The following is a 19,012-nucleotide window of genomic DNA, read 5'->3' on the forward strand; positions in this document are numbered from 1 at the left end:
CTGAGTAAGCAGGCAGGGCTCCCCACCTGGGAATGGGGCATCAGCCTGGGCTGAACTACTCGTGGCAATAAGTAGGGGGAAATACGAAACGTTACTGCAGGGAACCGAGCAATAGCTTTTAAGATTGTGTAATTGTCTTCTATGATTTGTAAAAATTGCAACAACATGTTTTCAAAGAGCAAAGGCAGTTGCTTACCTGCACAGGAGGACGAGAAGTTTCTGAATAACGTTACGCTGGAGGGCAGGAATACAAATCAGGGCAGAAAAATGACTGAAGAGGAAGAACAGCATCCAGACAGGCTCAAGCTGTGTGTAAGTACACTTTAAGCAGCCAATATGAGCAGGATCAAAATGAACTTAACCAAAATCCAGAGTTCTTCCAGGTAATAGAGCAGTTCCAACACTACCTTAAGTTCAAATCAATGCAGACCAGCTTGAACCTGTTGAACAAACCACATTTAGAGCTTCTGTCATCCCACATGCAGATTAAAAACCCCTGTATTGCCTTCAAAGTCAATATGTCGCATGTTAAATACAGAAATCATCACAGTGCAGTTCAAAAGGCTTTTCCCCTTCGATAAAAAAACTGTGAAGCAAATTGCAATAGCACTGTGAAGTCTTCTGTTTTGCCACACAGTTGGCTTAGGTTCATAGGCATTCATGTTGCTTACAAGGCACACGAACAATGTCACTCAATAAGCAGAAATTTGTTAAATTATTCAAGTGACAGCATTTCCAAATGGGCCTGTAGCAAATAGGTCATTTGTAAGGAAGCATTTGAGCAGTTTTTCTTTATGGTTTCCTTATTTATGGCATATTGTCTTCATTTGGTGTGATTCGATTTTTTGGGTGGGTAATTTGTTTCCAATAAAAGTATTTGTGAGTACTGGTGTAAGACTGGAACTGCTTCAGGCTCTCAGTATGCATGCACTTCTTGAATCTAGTGGCTTATTCATTGTGGATTATAGCATAATGGTATCTGCAGCTATCCGGGAGAGATAATTGTGTGAGCTTCTGGAGCCTTAGCCCTTGTTTTGATACTGATTCCTTTATTTCTTTCCGCTTTAGCTCCAGAAAGAGCTTCCTCATTTTCTACTGTATCTGAAGCCAAGACAACAACACTAAAAGATGAGGTTTTTTTAATAAATATTATTCTTTTTTGGGCCTTGATTTTAGCTAGCAGTGATTAAGTCAGAACTAGCACTGCCACCTCCTCTAAGATGCTGTTCCCGTGGTCTCACATATGCATTTACTTGGTCAGGAGCTAAAACCTGATGTTTCACACCTGCATCTACACCAGCCTGTAGCAGAGCTCTGTGAGCCATTGTGATTCCTTCGGGGTATGAGCAGCAGCTCCTGATTAAACACCTCTAAAATACACGCCTGTGGAGATTTGGTCTTCAGGACCAACAGAGTGGTGCTACAGCTGGGCTTCTGCTCACACCTCTAATGGCTGGTAAGGGCATAACCCAGACCTCAACCAAACGGGCCTCCAACAACCCTCTTCTGCAGCACTCATGGCTCCTGATAAGCAGCCAGATCTCATCCAAACATCAGGAACAGAAAAACAGAATCCAGCAGCCAGCACTATGGAGGTTTTGCCAAAGATAAAAGGGCAAATGCCTTCATCTGTCTTTCAGCATGCTTTCTGGGGAGTTTGTTCTGATCTGTTCACGGAATCCAGTTTAAAATATCATCTCTCACTGTCTGGCCAAAATGTTCTACCGGGAAGTCAGCACCTGAATCACTCACAAAAGGAAATCATTACATTCTGCAAAAAGAGAGGCTAAAGATCCAGACTGTTAAAAGCCATGAGAAAAATGGCTTGAGTCACTCTGACCAAACAACTGGGAATTACTTGAAGGGCAATATCCAACTATGCTGACCGCTGAATCCTTAATGCAAGTGGGAATATTATCTTTCCATCTCCTGGTATTTTACCAAAAGCCTTTCTCCCTCACTTTGATGCTGTGCAAAGGCACACCTGTTGTGTGACTGTGGTAAGTATTTGATGAAGCTTGACTATACACCATAAATACACAATGTATATTAGGTTGTTCAACTTTTCTTCTGAAATCTGCATGTATTCAAACATTTTCCAGTGATGTGTTTCTTTAATCATCACTGCAGATTTGTGAATAACTGTTCTAACGGAAAAGCTGTTTCGAGTCCCTTCTGCAACAGTCTGACCAAACCAGCTGTCCCCAGAAATCCAGCAGCCATTTCAGGCTCCCTGATCAGCTTGCCAAATGGCCTAGTAGCTCCAGGAGTACTTCAGATAAAAGGAATGGTGCATTGTGCTACCACAGTGCACACTGCTGAGTGAAACGCCGCAGCACTCTGCGACTGCAGCCGCCTACAATCCAATGGCTTTATGCCCACATACATACTGCACTGCTCTAGCCCAGGCAGGGCAGGAGAGTCCTCCAAAATCATGACTAAGCATCATCTGGCTAGAACACAGTCTCCCACTAACCAGAGGTGGCAGAACTCATTAATCACAGAGCTTTCCACACAAGAGCCAGGCAGCACAGAAGAATCCAGTGGTGTTTTTAAATGACACACTGTACAGGACAACAGAGGGTAAGCAGACTTGGCCTTAGCCAAAGGCATCCTCCAGCTCTCCTTTGTCCTCACCCCTGCCTTGCTCAGATCCAGCATCATCCACCTGATCTCTGTTCACAAGCTGGTTTGTCACAACCCTACACAGCAGCAGTGATTTTGGTAAAAGAAAATGAGTAATTTGCCCTCTGCATCTCTCTGTGCTGCAGAAGTCAGCTCTGAACTTTCTGCAATGCTTTGTGCAGGGACAGCATGATCTCAGCCTAACACTAAATGCTTCAAGGGAGTCCACGAAGATGAGAATGCATTGTTAGCCTAGAGAGAAACATTTGTCATCAGCACTGCTGAAAAGATTTCCACCTTGAGACTAGACTGAAAGTAATCTTCTAGGCCTGGTGCAATCAGACAAGTTTCAAGTTGATTTCGACTCCTTAATTTTTCAAACACAAAGCCACAAACCTCATCTGGCCGGGTGCCTCCATGACTGCAAAACAGGCACATTCCGTAAGCAGGATTGTGAGTCTTGCTGCCTTGAACCTGAGAGCTCGTGGTCTGTAGACAGGGAACAAACATGGAAGGTCTGTGTAAGCTGGATCAGAAGTGACCTATGAAAAACAGAGAAAGACAGGGGCAATGAATTAGGGGCTTCTTCTGTCAAAAAAAGTCATCAATGCAAGTTCTACAACAACTGGCTATTTCAACATCCTCATCAAAGCACAGGCGTGAGCGTTCTTTATGAAGCACTCATTCTGGCTGGCCTGTAGTCGAGAACACAACCAACCAAGTTAGCTCTGACTTGCACAGACTTCTCATGCCTGGGGCGGGCTGTTTGATGGGCAGGGGAACGCCTGCCTCGCTGCGCCAGCCAGCTGGGGTGCAGGTTTCACACGGTGCTTGCGGTGCGTTATCCGAGAACGCTTTGTTCTTTTAATTTAAAACAGGAAACAAGGAATGCAGAAGATCCAAAAACTTCAAAGGCAGTTTCCATTGCCAAAGGAGCTGCGTTTTGACTCCGTTCAGCCTCCAGATTAAATATTCAAATCTGACAGTGTGGGAAGATGCTTACGCCTTCAAGAGGCTCAAAGATTCCTAAGGAATTGAGGCATTCAGATCAGTTGGCTGTAAATTTCAGTGTGGTAAGCTAAGCAGTAGAAGTGTTCCTAAAAGGTAGTTTTATTTTGAGCTTCTTGGTTTAAAATGAATTTCTAATAATACCACAGCTTTGCAGACACATACGCAACATAAAGTATGTTCCCTTTACCATGATACACAGAAGATCTGAGTAGAACATTTCCCTCTGTTTTCAAACCCCCATTTGCTTTTAGGTTTCCTGTTACATTTAAGTGCTGAATTTGAATGCTCATGTTATAGTTCTGAAAAATGAAGAACTCAAAAGCTACACACTAGAAGGACTCCAAAGTTTTTCCCTCAGACTGTTTAATGCTACCTGTCTGCTTTGGCATACCTCCTGTCAATTCTCAGCTTAAGGAGTCAGTGTTTCTGTTACACGCTGCACACGTTTTCCCAAACACTGAAGATGTGTAGAAATGTTATACTGCTGTCCCCAGTGGAAAAGTTTCTTGATGTTTTTCTGCTGGTGTTAGCAATGCACATTTAGCACATGCTTTGGGCATGCCCTGGATGCCCTCTGCACTATCCTGCTGACTACTGCCACGCTTGTGATATCCCATTTCATCCAGGCCAACACAGCAGCACAATGTTCCTGGTGCCCATTCTTCCATCCCACACAATTTGCTATTACATTTCAAGAGCAGATAACTGATCTGCCCGGGTTCACCTGTCACCAGCAGCTAGCAGATCTCCCTGCACTTCACTTTTGACCAAAAGGCAGAACAAGAACCTGGGGCAAAGGAGCTGTATGATGGAGGAATGCCCCCAGATGTGAGACAGCCATTAATGCAGCCATCTGTTTGTGTGCCTAAATGGGATACAGCCCCACTAAGCCCACAGATCTCCAACTGCAGTTCAGAAAGTCAGCGTTACAACTTCTTTTTAAGAGGTGTTTTATAAAGGTTTCAAGTATGCATTTGTTTCTAAATAAATACGTTCACATCTTGAAACGCCTCTTGCTTTACATACTTAAAAATAAACAATAAAATCTTGCGACAAACTGTTTTCCTCTGCTTTGTTCCCTCATTTTCTCTTTTCTTTGGCACTTGCACTTCAGTTTCCCTGCGTTTTGCTTCCTCCTTTGTCCTCTCCCTGTGCTTTTCCTTTCATGCTTTACCATTCGTGTCCCATTTTTCAAATTTTTATCCCTTCCTCATCTTTCCCAACTCCCAGCCCTTCTCCTTCATTAAAGCTGTCACAGCCAGCTTCTCCCTCCTGCTTCCACCCAACATCTGAGCTGGCACATGGGAGTTTTTTTCACACCACTCTACAGATGTAAGATGCACAGGAGATAGATAAGACTGATGGGAAACAAATGCAGAGATTCCCATCCCAGAGCTTTAAATAAATAAAAAAATTCATTTATCTGCTTTAGCATTAAAGACCTAATGTTCCTCTTTCCACAGCCCAGAGACAACCCATGTGGTCCAGCAACACTGGGATCAGACCCTCTGAGCATGGCCCGGTTTACCATTAATTTCACAAACAACCGAGCAACAAGGATTGCCCAATTCAATCCTCGTTAAGCAAAATGTATTAGCTCTCATTAAAACAAAAACATGTATTATCTTGCTCCTTCGGAAATCTAATGTGTAAAGGCATTTTTGAAAGCATTCCTCCCTAGCAAACATGCGTGATTTCTGTATACCTGCAGAATTTGGAAGATACATTTGGTAAAAAGTCTCCAAGGTAAGTACAGAAGCTATCATCCCAACAAGTGCCCCTTTGTCTCATAAAGCCATGTAGAAATAAGGATTGGAAGCTGCAAACGAAGCCATGTTCTGAACTCGACAGCAGTGGCGGATTTTCCTTCTGGTGGTACCACGGCAGCACAGCTGGGGCAGCGCGGTCTGTCAGGACACGTTAGCAATCATACACAAACCACATCTAAAGCAATCTAGCACACATTTCTCACTAATTCTTAATACACAATGACAGCGTAGGCAACAAAAGCTCCACGGCCAGCGTAGGATGTGGCCACGCACCGGGTAACCTGCTGGTGAAATTTAGCTGTGTTACACTGTATATCCTGCTGAAAAAAGCCAGGGATGTGCAGCACCTCTCTGAGGTTTGATTTCTGCATAGTGTCAAGCCAGCATAACTTAATCCAAAGAGATCAACAACTGGTAAGAAGGACACAAACTGTCCAAAGCAACAAAGACTCATGTAAGACATGCTGGTCTTTGCAGGACAGAAGGCAGTGAAACCTATCAAACACTCACACCATAACAGCAACAAACCAAACAAAGCTCAAATCCAAATCCACACAGCTTTCATCTCCCTGTTTCATTTCAGCCTAATAACAGCGTTACCAACTGCAGGTGACCTCTCCTTCTTCCAAATGCATGCCCACCCCTATCCAGCATGAGCTCAGTGCACACTATACTCACAGACTGTATGAAGAAAGGTAAGAAGGATTTACCATACACTTTGTTTTTATTTTTGCTAATTTTATTCAAGCATTTTGCTTTTATTTCCACTGTTTCACAAACAAGCAGAACAGCCACTGCCACGTTTCTCCATAGCTAGAACAAAGCCAGCAATACATTGATATTGCTGCTTATCCTTTCAGGGCTGCAGAATCACCACATCAGGGAAAATAAGTCAGAATTAGGCAGAGGTTCAAAGCCCAAAAAGCACAGCATGTGAGCAGCGCTGTGTCCTGAACTCCTGAGAGAAGGAGCTGACCCCACTGACAGCTTGTATGGGAACTGCTGAATCACGGCCTGAACCTCTGATTGATCACCTGAGGCAAGCAACCAGTCAGCCCTGGGAGCACAGGTGAAGGCAATTCAGCTGTGCTGCCAGAAGGGGTGGAGCCTGGCTGCACCTCTCTAGACCCATCTAGGAGCTGACCACCAGGGGAGAAGGGTGTCTTCTGGAGATTCATTCCGCTGGAGTTTCATAAGCGAGTCCAGGATATGGGTAAGCATCCTATCTGTTCTCTTTTTGTTGTTATAACCTACTTTGCCAAACTCTCTTGTTTATTTCATAATTATAACATCTTAATATTCTATCTAGTGATTATATATCAATAATTGATTATACACAGCTTTACCCTACACAGCCACCACATTGCACACAGCAGCAGCTAAAGCAGCAGTGAAGGCAACAGGAGCTTTCCCATGGACAGAAGGAGTGCATCAGACAAGAAAAACCCATGTGTCTATTACTTCGTGCTCTTAGAGGCCCCACAAATTCCTCCCCTTGTGATACCTGACTAATCTGACAGCACATGACAAATGAAGCTGCTCTGACAGGAAGACAAGAGTTCCCCTCTCCTTTGACCCTCCAAACAACTTCTGCTCTCTTAATTAACACTTGATGCAGCCCTCTATGCTCACAGCTGAAGCTCCATCAGCAGGACGGAAGGGCCCCCCTCCCATACCAGTGGGCACAAAGACTGGTTGCAGCCATCTCCTGCCACCACCCATGGCTGTATACTGAAGATAAAAAGATATCTTTCTCCATAGCTCTTCTCTAAAAATTCAGAATAGTGTCCTTAAAAATTGTTCTTTCTGTCCAATTTGTGATTTAGGTAAGAGCAATTTAGGTGAGAAAAAAGAGACTGCTTCACAAGACATACCATTCTTTTAGCTCTGTGATAAAAAGGAATCACATCTCAGGCATAAACACAACAAAATGACAGTGCCAATACTTCGCACCTAGCCCAAATGCACGCTACTTACATTTTAAGATTCTTCTCCTGCACCCAGATAAGAGGCACAGAGACAACAGACTGTGAAGCTCACGTGGTATTTTTCCCTTTCAGGAAAAATAGCTATTTCTGCCTGTCCTTCCCACGAAATGCAAAGGCCTACTCAGTGCAACCCTTGTCCCTCCCTCAGATGAGGATTACATTTTTGCAGTGCCCTCGGAGAGCCGTGGATGTCTTTGAGAGCCACTCCAGTTTGGAGGCCCGCTCCGGGGGGGAAGCAGCATCTTTTGAGATCAGTGTCTGGTAGCGAGAGCGTCTTCCTGCCCACATTTCCATCTCACATGTTCTCAGACATTTTCCAGCATCCACCCAATGTGCACTGAGCAGTGAGAAATTGAGAGTTCAAGCAAATGATATAGAGGAATGGATAATTAGCCCCTAGGAATGCATCCAGCTACAGTTAGACTCCATGAAGGTTAGAGACCCAATTCCTCCTCAATTAAATGTGATACTGAAGAAATTTATAGGGCTTTATTCAAGCTACTAATTTCTCAGTTTTACTGAAAACAATTTACAATCAAATGAAGTGAAAGCTAGAAGCAAAGTGTACATTAATTACTTAATTTTCCTTTTGCGTTTCTCTTCATTTTATCTTTCAGTGAAGACGCATTTTAAAATTAGGATAATATGCCAGTAAATATTATACATTTTTTTTTCTTTTAATTATTACTGCATAAAAGTTGAATCGCTTCTATGAACTTCAGTGTTGCCTTCTGCCGAGGACAGTGTTGTATCACCAATCTGCAGCACCAGCAAGTGGGAGAATTTCACCACTTCCCGGGCTGAAAACACATACGATAACAAAGCAGTCCAAAAGATACCACAATATCTGAAGAGAAAAATCTAGTTGCTGGGCTAGCAATATGCAGTCTGTGAATGGCACAGCCACGTGTGTGCACTATGAGATGCGACTTGGGAACACAGTAACAACTCTGTCAAAAAGGAAACATGAATGGCAAAGCGGCTTTTCGCAACACTCCACTGGAGCTCTGGCAACACTGAGAGAGATGGAGGTGAAGCTAAATAAGTGAGCCTGCGGGTCATTCACCCTTATACAGAAAGAGCAAAGGGACCGTGAACTGCCACTGAGGTTAGCAGCACGATTAGGAAGGGCTGTGCGAGGCGCGTGCCCCCGACCTCCCAAGTGGCAGCGCTGAGGGATGCAGAGCAGTGGCTCGCTTGCTCTTGCCTCAGAACGCTTGGCAAAGGCAGGGAGCGAAACGCAACCGCAGCTTCACATCAGCCCTACAGCTGCTTCATGGAGGTCGGTCCCCCAAAACAAGGCAGAGCAGCAGGAAGATACCAAATGCCAACAGCCCAGGGCTATGGCAGCTTGTCTACGGGTGCAGAAATTACCCAGGTACTCTTCCAGTCTTCCTATCCTCACAAGTGCATCCAAATGCAGAGCCATTAGCCTAAAAGCTTTCCACGACCTAATAAATATTTCAATTGTTTATCTACGCTAATCTATTTTAAGGGTTCATATTAGCTAACCTACATTTTGGCACTAGAGCAAAGCAAAAAGCTTTCAGAAATTGCCTGTGAACAGTGTTGGTGAAAAATAAATTTGCCAATGGCTTTGGCAATACAATGCCAAATGAGAGATCAGGCTAAATAGGGGAGGCATAAGTGAAAGATGAACTGAGATGTGCAAGGAGAGAACCACAGTAGGACTGTTCATTCGATGCTCATCACCTTAACGTGGGAAAAACAAACAAGGATTCACAGGGCAGGCACCCAAAGACCCCGAGAGACCTAAAACACAGAGAAGATAGAAAAGCTTTACATAAGATCTACAAATATTTGAAGGGTGTGAAGACAGGAATTTTGTGGGTTCAAATAAAGAGAAAAATCTAAACAGCAGGAATAAATTTAAGAAATAACAGACCAAGGGGATAAAGATGTTTCACAGTAAAATCTGATAGGCAATGAGATGGTTTCTCAAAGCAAGAAGCTGAAGTTTTAAAAACCTTATTTTTAAAGTTATTTTAAAGGTGCATCAGAAAAACTACCCAAATAACTTTGAAAAGATGAAAAACATGCAAAGCTGTAAATCATGGAGAATAGAAGCACACAAGCCATTAAAGATTAGACGTCAGCAAGGAAATCTCTCACTGATTATATACTAAGAGACAGCAACACTGGTCTAAAGCTTTTCCCACTTGTAGTATGCATTTCTGCTTCCTTTCCCCAACAAGCCAATATTGACTATTTCCCCCATGCAGCAAAGTGGGACATGTTCTAGCAACGTGCAATTACTCTCTGGAATGCAAACAGTACTTCTGACACACACGGCAGTAATCTCAACAGTGGCCTCTAATGGAAGTTGTCTGCTTATTCCCATTTCCACTGGGACAGCAGCCTGTGATGCTGCTTGAATGTCAGTCTGGGCTAGACTGTACCTATGAGACTCAAGAATTGTTCAGCGTGCTGAGAAAGTCATTTTAAGAAACATAAGTTCTTTATCCCTACTTGACTCCATGCCAAGGGAGTCACACAAAAACCTCGGGATGTTTCACTGCTATAGATTATGTAACAGCTACTTTTCTGAAACCTCATTTACAATTCTCAGTTGTTCAAAAAAACAGCAGCAAAACCCTGCTGATAATTAGCAAATCTTCCCTCTGGTAATCAAGAAACTGAAAAAACCTAACAAGCTTTCTCAGATTCTTTATTTCTTTCCCTACAAATGCAGAACTGTTGCACTGCAAGCAAATTTGTTTTTTCTTTGTTTCTTATGTAACGGTGTAGTCAGACCTGTTCCTTTCTGAACCTCTGTCCTATGCCATTAGTAACAGCTCTCCGCTGTTCTAAGTACCAACCTCCTTTAATCCCTTAATTAATTTAACCACATTCTAAATAGCACTTAGCTCTCTTTTGGGACTCCAAGATACATGCTTTATTAGGACAGCCCCACACAAAGTGCACTTTCTAAGCCCATGACATCCATGTTACACTCATTCCCCAATAGCTTCAAGGCTGCTGGCTTTTCTGCTGGGAGGCAAAAACCACAACCTTCTTTAGTTTCTCTGGAGATACCGAGGGCTGAAAAAGGACCAGATCACCCAGATCACCTCTCACGACTCCTTCTTGGAAGAGAAGTCATAGGTCTAGTGACACTGAAGTCTCCAAGAGGCTGTACAAAAAGCTGACTGTCTTCTTTTTTTTCCTCCTAATGGAAGTCTGAGAGGTTTCTGTGAAGTAAGCAAGTGCCCCTTACAGAATATAGCCAGAAGTTCTCAGCCAAACACCTCCAAGTGCTTTAAAGAAATACTACTATCGTTACCCTAGAAAAGCAGAAAAATGAAACGGTAATGCCAACCTCAGCATCATCAGCTCAACTATGATTTCCTGGCATTGTTCACTGAGACACAAATCCATTCTTTATCCAGATTTATTTAACACATAATGAAATAGATTCCAGAGAACTTGGCCTTGTTTTATGTAGAAGAAACATAAAAATTCACATAACATTGGTTTTGTCTGTGCAAAATTCAAGATTATATGCCCTGATCTCCCTACTCTCGATATAGCTTCAGAAGGAGAGTGGTTAGAGAGAAAAACTGAGTCTAGAAAAATGAAGGGCATTACTTTTGCCTCACTCAACATAACCATACTGCAAATTCTAGAGTGATACTCTTGACCTAACTGAGGGGCAAGATTTTTACCTCTTAGTATGTGGTAAAGGGAAGGAAAACACATCACTTTCTAGAGGCATGTTAAAGAAGTACAGCATTCGAATGAAAGAAAAGTGAAGTCAAAGAATATTTAATGTAAACTTGGTGAGCTCATTTCCCAGATGAGCTAGATATCTGCTGAGCTTGCCTTAAAGGGCAAAAAGCAAAGATGGCTTCACCTCCCAAATGTGGCCTGGGGCACAGTTAGGATGATTTACTTTAAGACAGTTTAAATGCTCTTGGCTTATTCAGAGTGGAGATCACGTCTCCTGACAGCCAAAGATACTGAGGCACTGGGGCTAGGTCAGAACCTGGTTTCATATCTCTGGAATAAAATAGAAAAAGTACATCACAAACAGCCGACAAGGACAACATCCTTCATCTTAAAAACTATCAAAGAACAGCTTTGTTAGGTAGCAGGAGGGCAATAATAGTAATTAAAAATAACACATTAACTGAAAGGTTGAAAAATCATTCTATGCTATCTGACACCTACAATCCAATAATTACAAGCAAGCATAAGTCAAAAGGGTCAGCCAGCTATAAGCAATTGGAACAACCTTGTGAGAGAGAAGTGTCCTCAAGAATTTATAGAAGACAGCGTTACCTAAAGACAGAGAGGCAGTTATACAGAGAAGAAAGAACAGAGAGAATCAGATTTCAGGGCACCTATCTGTAATTGGCAAGGTTGGGAATAACAATGATTTAATCTACAGGCATGGACTGGATAGCAAGGTGATTTGTAACAGTCATCACAAACGACATCAATCCAAACATTATTAGAAAACCTACTGATGATGCCCTAACCTACCTCAGGCAATATTTTTGTAGAGAATCAAGGGGAATATGAGCAACATAAAGCCACCACCAGCTGAAAAACTGTATTTCAAAGATAGCTATCCCTAGCTTCTTGTCTTACTGAGACGCATAGAATGCAACCATTTCATCAATGCCTTGGATGATGCAATGCTCTTGCTGTGCTTGCAGATCACATCAAGTTGGAAAGGTCAAAAAGTGCTGGAGAACAGGATTAGAATTCCAGAGAATTCTAAGAAAATGGAGAAGTAGTCTGAAATAAATAGGATATGCCTTGGTAAGGACAAATGCTAAGCGTAATACTTCAGATCTTGTCAGCTGGCTGAAGGTCAGAACAATCAACTTCACAAATACTGGATGCAAAATCACTGGCTGGGAGACAGAAAAGGACCTGGGGGACTAAAACTGCTCAGGAATCAAACATCAATCAGCACTGTCACACAGCTAAAAGAAGAAAAATAAAAACCAAAACATTACAGTGCTAAGTGCTATCAAAGCCTCCTCTAAGTAGTTTGTTCAGTTCAGGACTCTGTATTTCATAAAATCTACAGAATGCACACCATTTAGAGTTTACAGGAGACAGGAAGGACAGAGTCCAGCCAGAAGGACCTTTGAGCTAATACAAAGAATGAGAGGTGCTCCATCTGGGAAAGGGAGAAACTGAGAAAGAAGCTAACATGTAAATAACATAATGAAGAAGCATTGCTGCGAAGAGGAAGAAGTAAAAATGTCCTCTGTGCTCGGGGCTAAAAGAAAACTAACTGTGAATTAAATATGCTGCTTAGAGATCTTGCTTAATTTCTATCAAGGAAATCTCTTAGAAAAGGTTAGATGAACACTTAGAAGCGATATTTCAGGTAAAGTTGAACTGTCCGGGAAATGGAGACTAAAAAAATAATCTCTCTATTACATTACTTTTATGATAGATCCTATATTTTAGAATGCTCCATATGATTCTCTGGGCCTACCCATCTTTTACAAATGACTATTTTCAAAGTGTTTTCTTTGAAAACACAATTTTCTTAGCTCTGGTTATAATATCCCCATCATTTCTATGTACAGAAGCAGATACATTATAACTTTGCACTGCAGACTTGCACATTTGAAGAGTATGCACTATTCATGACACTATCCTGGCTTAGTAAGGCATGGAGCCAACAATACTATGAGAGTTAGGATGAGAGAGATAGGAAGGAACAGTCAGCAGTGCCTGGGGAGGGCTGGGAATGCAGACTGGGAAAAGAAGAAAGAGGAAGAAAGGAGGAGGGAAAAACAATCAAACAAATAAATAAATAAAAAGGAAAACCAGAACTACAGTATATTCATGTACAATTTTTCCTTTTAAACAAGAAGAATAACATTGTAAAGAAGACTTCCGGTGCTGCCGGAAGATAATGCAACATCCTTAGCAACAAGGGATGGAAAAAACAATACAGGTGCATCAGTTTGTTTAAAAAGGGAATGGGGAGTTAGAGAAATGGTTAGTAAGGGCAGCAAAGAAAGGAAGGGCACAAAGAAGTGAAATGAGGTGAAAGTGGTCCCTTCAGCTTTTACTCTGTACACTGAAGGGGCATGATAAAAAATTTCCCAGAAACTGATGCTAACATTTGCACTGCCACAACAGCCAAAGTACTGCAGTTGCTAAGCTGGAAACAGAATACAAGGCATTCACTGTTCTTTTGCTGTTTCACTTAGTAAACAACAGCTACTGCCTTATCTACCTACCATTTTCACCATACTGCTCCACTGTTGCAAGGTCCTACCAATGCTACCTTTATTCTAAAGGAACAGAAAGGGATTCAGGCAGTTCCTATCGGTCATAACACTGTATTAGTAAAATCAGTGACAGTTTATTTGATACACACGAAGGATCAGCAGGCTCAGTAGCCTACTCTGCGCTACAACTTCTGCCACTCTGCTTCTTCCTAAGCACTGAATGTAGGTATTATAGGAAGGAACCACAAAATAACCTGAGATGAGTAGATAGAGAAAAGCATTTTTCCAAACTAATATATATATTTTTTTGCCTGATGTAGTAATACAGAAATTAAGTTGGTATTTTTCTGCCTGTTTAAATTTGCATCTCTGCAACAGATGGAACAGAATAGTTGTAGCTGTAGGCCAAACTCTGAGAAATATCTTAGCGATGGAGGCAATAATAATGATCACAAATGGGAAAATGAAGCAAAAGTTCAAATTTAACTCATCAATATATTATTCTCCTTTTTACCACAGAAGACTTGGCAATAGCTGCTCTCTGCCTGTGATCCTTTCTGAATGCAGCCAAAGACTCAGCATGAGACTTCCAAAAGTCATCTAAAGGACTTCCGAGCATAACTGGGCAGGAATTCTCATGTTTCTACTTCATAAAAAGTGCCAACCTCTGGACCATAGCTAGGGAACATTTATTCCCTAAAGGAATAAAATTTACATTTCCCATCTTTCCTACAGAATAGGAATTTGAGGATTTCCTTTCATGTAAGTCAATGCTGCTAGACTTCACTACAGCAAAGGAGTGTGTAGGAACTGAAGCATAGATAAGCTGCAAGCATAGCTGCTCCGACAGGTGTCACAAGTCAGAAACATGGAAGTTTCACATGCCAGTTAGCTGGTGTACAGCCAAAGAACCTGGGATTTGGGAAGAGTGTCAGCTCACCATATTGTCATTAGAAGGCTATGCAGACAGAGAGGCAGTTTGGACAAGTTTCATGAAAAGATGATAATAAATATAATAAGCAGAAATTATGTCAGACAGAAGACTTACAAATTTTTTTGAACGAAATTGAGCATATAATTTGTGTAGGAAATCCTTCTCTGCACTGGTAACTATTACGAGAAAGCACTTAAAAAAAAGAAGGAACAACCTGGAAGGATAAATTCATGCCTACATGCAACATAGTACAGTTACGTCAGGCTTCTTTTTGTAACAATACAGTATAGTACCTAAAGGAACTGCAACCTCTTCAATAGCTCTTCAGCACTAAGAGAAGCAAAGAAAGTCTAACATCACAAGATGAAGCCTATCTAGGCTGTTAGGTTCTTGTTAGAGTACAGGGGTTCAGGAAATTTGTGGGATACTTAGTGATAACCCTTCCTTGTACTTCCCGTGGTCTATAGGCAATTAATCTCTATCTTGCTTGTAATTAGATAACTTATGCGTATCCACAAATGAAGTATGGGTCTAAGCCAAGAAACACACTAGCTGGACTTCTCTGAGGGAATTAAAGCATGAATATTTGGATGCTGCCTTAGAAGAACTGGTATCTTTCAAAAAAAAAAAAAAAAAATTAACATAGTTTTCTTTTTTACTTTTTTACTCCTCAAATGTAATACTCCTATAGATGAGAAGCTATATGTTCCTATCCACTTTAACTGCAAAGCCATGTGAATATTTAAACTGAGCTGGAAACCCCTAAGAGGCAAAACAGCTTTTCAAGGTCTCAAAAAAATTTATTAAATTACACCTTTCTACACTATACAATCTTCTTACCTTAGCAAGTGGTAGATATGGTACCAGATTAAATTAGTTGCACAGCCACCAGGCATAGTGCAATAAAGAATCCATTAACCAAATCATTTTATATCTAAGCAAACAGAAAATGTAAGGACATTTACATTAGCATCTGATGCGAATGTAAACCCTGCACTATTGATAGAGAAATGATGCTATCACTGTCCATATCATGTGTGACTGCAATACAAGGCTGACCATTTATCAAACTGCCTCTTTAATTTAAAAATATATTAAATATGTGCATAGGGCTCTCCACCGTGTGGTAGCAACAAAGCCAAGGAACACTCTGTTACTATTTGTTATCTGCCATCAATGCAAAGTGGAAGCTGAAAAGTTATTATAAATCATTTTTCCCCCCATTGTGTTTCTATTCAAAACTATATGCTTCTTTTAGAAATCTGTATCATTCCACAGTTGCCATGCATTGCAGTCCACGCTTTTTAGAGCTGGAAATTCTCTAGCTTGAGAATGTTTATGCAGTGTACAAGAACCAAAATGGGCTGAATTTTGCTTACCTTATTCATGTGTACAGTTCATCTGCAATGAGTCAGACTGTCTTTAATAGACCCTGTACCTTGTATCAGCCACAAAATTCACATGCAGCAAACTGAAAACTGAAGTGGAAGATGGAGTGAAACTGAAGAACGCCCTTTTGTCAACAGAAGTTCAGCCAACAAAGTGGGACAATCCATCAACAATTTTCTTGATGTTGTAAGTAGATTCAGCTCATTACCAAACACCTCCATGGACAGTCAACTAATGACTCAACAAAACACACTGTCCTTTTTGGATCAGTGCAGTAACAGCAGTTTACAACCTAATACTAGGGGACACCAGGTTACAAGTACTGTGATATAAACGAATGTGAAACAGAGCTTCCCCCACCACTTGGGTTCTTCATGTCCAAATTTCAGTTCAGAAGATGACATTCTGCTTTTCTGTGAATTCATTAGTTAAATAAATACATTTTAAAAATGCATTTTCCAATGTTATTAAATTAGGTTCCTAGGGCTACATTCTGCTGACCACAATTTACAAATGAATACATAGCTGGCACAGTTTGTCATCATACCCCCCACTGTTAATAAAAGATTATAGCACACACTGCTGCGTCACATCACCTTCAAGGTGCTTGATGACTGCTCAAAAACTGCTAGAAAGCAACGAAACAACAGCTCTATCAAAACGAAAACAGCCTTTTAAGAAATTTATTTCAGTGCTTCTCAATTTCTATTACCAACTCAGCTGGTGAGAAGTGAGTCTCTGAAGTCATTTCCCCTTCTTGAATATAACCAGAATAGTTGATTTTTTTTTTCTAATGGAAACCAGTGTATTACTCATTTTGTTTCCATTCTTATCCCAAGATAATATGTTTTCATAAAGTCATTGAAAAGTAAACCAATGCATAAATTTTAAAAGCTGAATTAAAAAAAACAGCCTAGAATCTCTCACCTGCGTGACACACACCTAAGCTCTCATCTCTCCACGGTTTGAGCTTCACTCCAGAAAATAAAGCCAATCTGAACTACACCTTTCATTCTCACAGCTCTATAATAGTGACAACTTATAGAAATAGCAGACTTATTATCTGGTGGAAAGAATTTTTTACAATATGCTCTACAGTTTGAAGCAATACAATTTGACTATGGAACAGTACAAATAGTTTGTATTAAGAATAGAAGAACCACATGAATGAGTGCAGACCTATTGGTCCAACCTCAGGAATATTAGGGAATTCTGAGTAAATTTGGAAAAAAAAGTTAATGAGTGACATGGTTATAAAGGCAGAATAGGATACCAGTCAAAGAGTTCTCTGGGCTGACAAGGTTAGATAATCAGTGTTTTAGACAAAGACAAAAGATGCTCAGTAATTCTCACGTAGCTGGACTTCAGGTAAAGCATTTCCAGTAGAAACCATTTATTAACTCAGAAAGCAATATACTGTGGGTAGGCAGCTTGGTAAAGGAAATACGGCAATGAGAAGTACTGCGGGGAAGAATGTCAGATGGCAGGGAACTGAACTACTGAAAGTTTTCAAGATTAAATCTAGTTTAGCATTTTCATTAATAACCCTGCCAAAAACAAGTGGGCCAATGACAGTCAGTGACATGCAGCATCATTGACAACACTGAGGAAGATTGCAATAACCACTACAAAAGTAATGGATGTTTTTGGTGGCAAGAACAATTGAAATGTAAAATAAGTTCTACATGGACCACAAAAAATAAAATAGTGGTTCTGTGCTTGGGAGTTAACTGAAGAAAGTTCTGCAATAAAGCTCAGAGCTCATCAATAAGAAATTACTAAGGTGGAAAATGTACGGTCTGTGCGATTCAGCTATGAAAGAGACAAATGTGATATTAAGAAGCATCAATCAAGGCATCTGAAGCAGACAGAAAAGTATTAATGCCATTGTACAAGGACTTTCTTTCAAGAGCTGCCCATAATAAGACCTCCATGAATTGTGGAGAGATACATGAACAGGTACTAAGCAGACAAATGTCATCATATCAGTCCAGACATGCCTAACTTACAAGGGAATGCCAGAGAAGCAGAGATGTTTAGCTTCAGTGGCAACTGGACAATTATCTGCAATTACAGCAGGGCGTACAGTAGACAGGAAAAAAGCTGATGCAAGAAGGAAAGAGGCATACGCCGGCCCTCAGGCTGTAAATTAGCAGCAGTCTCTCAGGTATAAGGACAATTGGGTTGTGGAACAGCTAATGAGAGCACCTGACACAAATAAACCCAGCCTACTGTGCTGTGAACAAGACACAGCACCCCTTGCAATTCCACAATACAAAGGAGGCCTAAAATTAAAATGCATTTTATGCACTGACACCTGCTAGTGTTGCAGCGACAAGGAGCAAAAGAAGAAAGTGCTTATTAAGGTGTTCTACCCATTAGAAGGTGGAGTAACAATTTAAAGGGTGGTGTTCAGTATATGTAGCTCACTTCAAGAGAAATGCCTTCTCTTTATTTCCATGGAAACAACAACAGCACACAATAACACTATTTGGTAGAGCAAATTCTTAGCTACGAAACACTGATAGTCATCACCACTAGCTGCGCATTTTCACCAGCAATGAACAAGAGCATGCATGCCTTTCTGATGACCATGCGCATGGAAATCTGCACCAGTGGAGGTGACCCAGCATTGCTGTTACCACTGCTGAAATGCACCACCCTCTTCTCACTGTGCTCACATCCGCTGTTTGGTGTCTCCATCAGTGTTCAGCAAGTGTTGATAAATGTCAGTGGGTGCCATTCTTTCTGCCTGGAGGAATTCAGTGACACACATTGCTTCATATGCACTTCCACGTCAGACATCATTTTTCAGACTGCTCCTCTGCTGCCATCTGACACACGGCAACAAGAAGTAACAGAATAATGGTGGGAAGGTTCAGACTCTACTGCCAACATTTACCTGTGATGTTGTGGGACAACCGAATAAAATCAGAAGCATTACTTTCAGAGCAGCCCTCATAACACAGTCTGCAACAGTAAAGCTGCTCAGGCTGACACTGTCAATTGCATGCATGCGAACATGAAGGCCTGCATTTGTTTATAAATAAAGGAAATTATAACACTATC

General features: G+C 41.3%; 1 long non-coding RNA gene across 1 annotated transcript in view; it reads right to left on the bottom strand.

Moving 5' to 3' along the window:
- Window positions 1-205: 205 nt before the first annotated feature.
- Window positions 206-19,012, bottom strand: part of LOC122165480 — a 97,632-nt gene continuing 78,825 nt past the window's right edge. Inside the window, exons 3-4 of the long non-coding RNA XR_006170495.1 lie at window positions 3,022-3,167; window positions 206-440 (exon numbers count right to left, since the gene is read on the bottom strand). This is a non-coding gene — a long non-coding RNA (uncharacterized LOC122165480). The remainder of the gene's footprint in view (window positions 441-3,021; window positions 3,168-19,012) is intronic.

The sequence above is a fragment of the Centrocercus urophasianus genome, unplaced genomic scaffold (assembly GCF_019232065.1).
Source record: "Centrocercus urophasianus isolate 14NV4802_14NV808 unplaced genomic scaffold, USGS_Curo_1.0 seq_3, whole genome shotgun sequence".
In the NCBI taxonomy this organism is placed as follows: domain Eukaryota; kingdom Metazoa; phylum Chordata; class Aves; order Galliformes; family Phasianidae; genus Centrocercus; species Centrocercus urophasianus.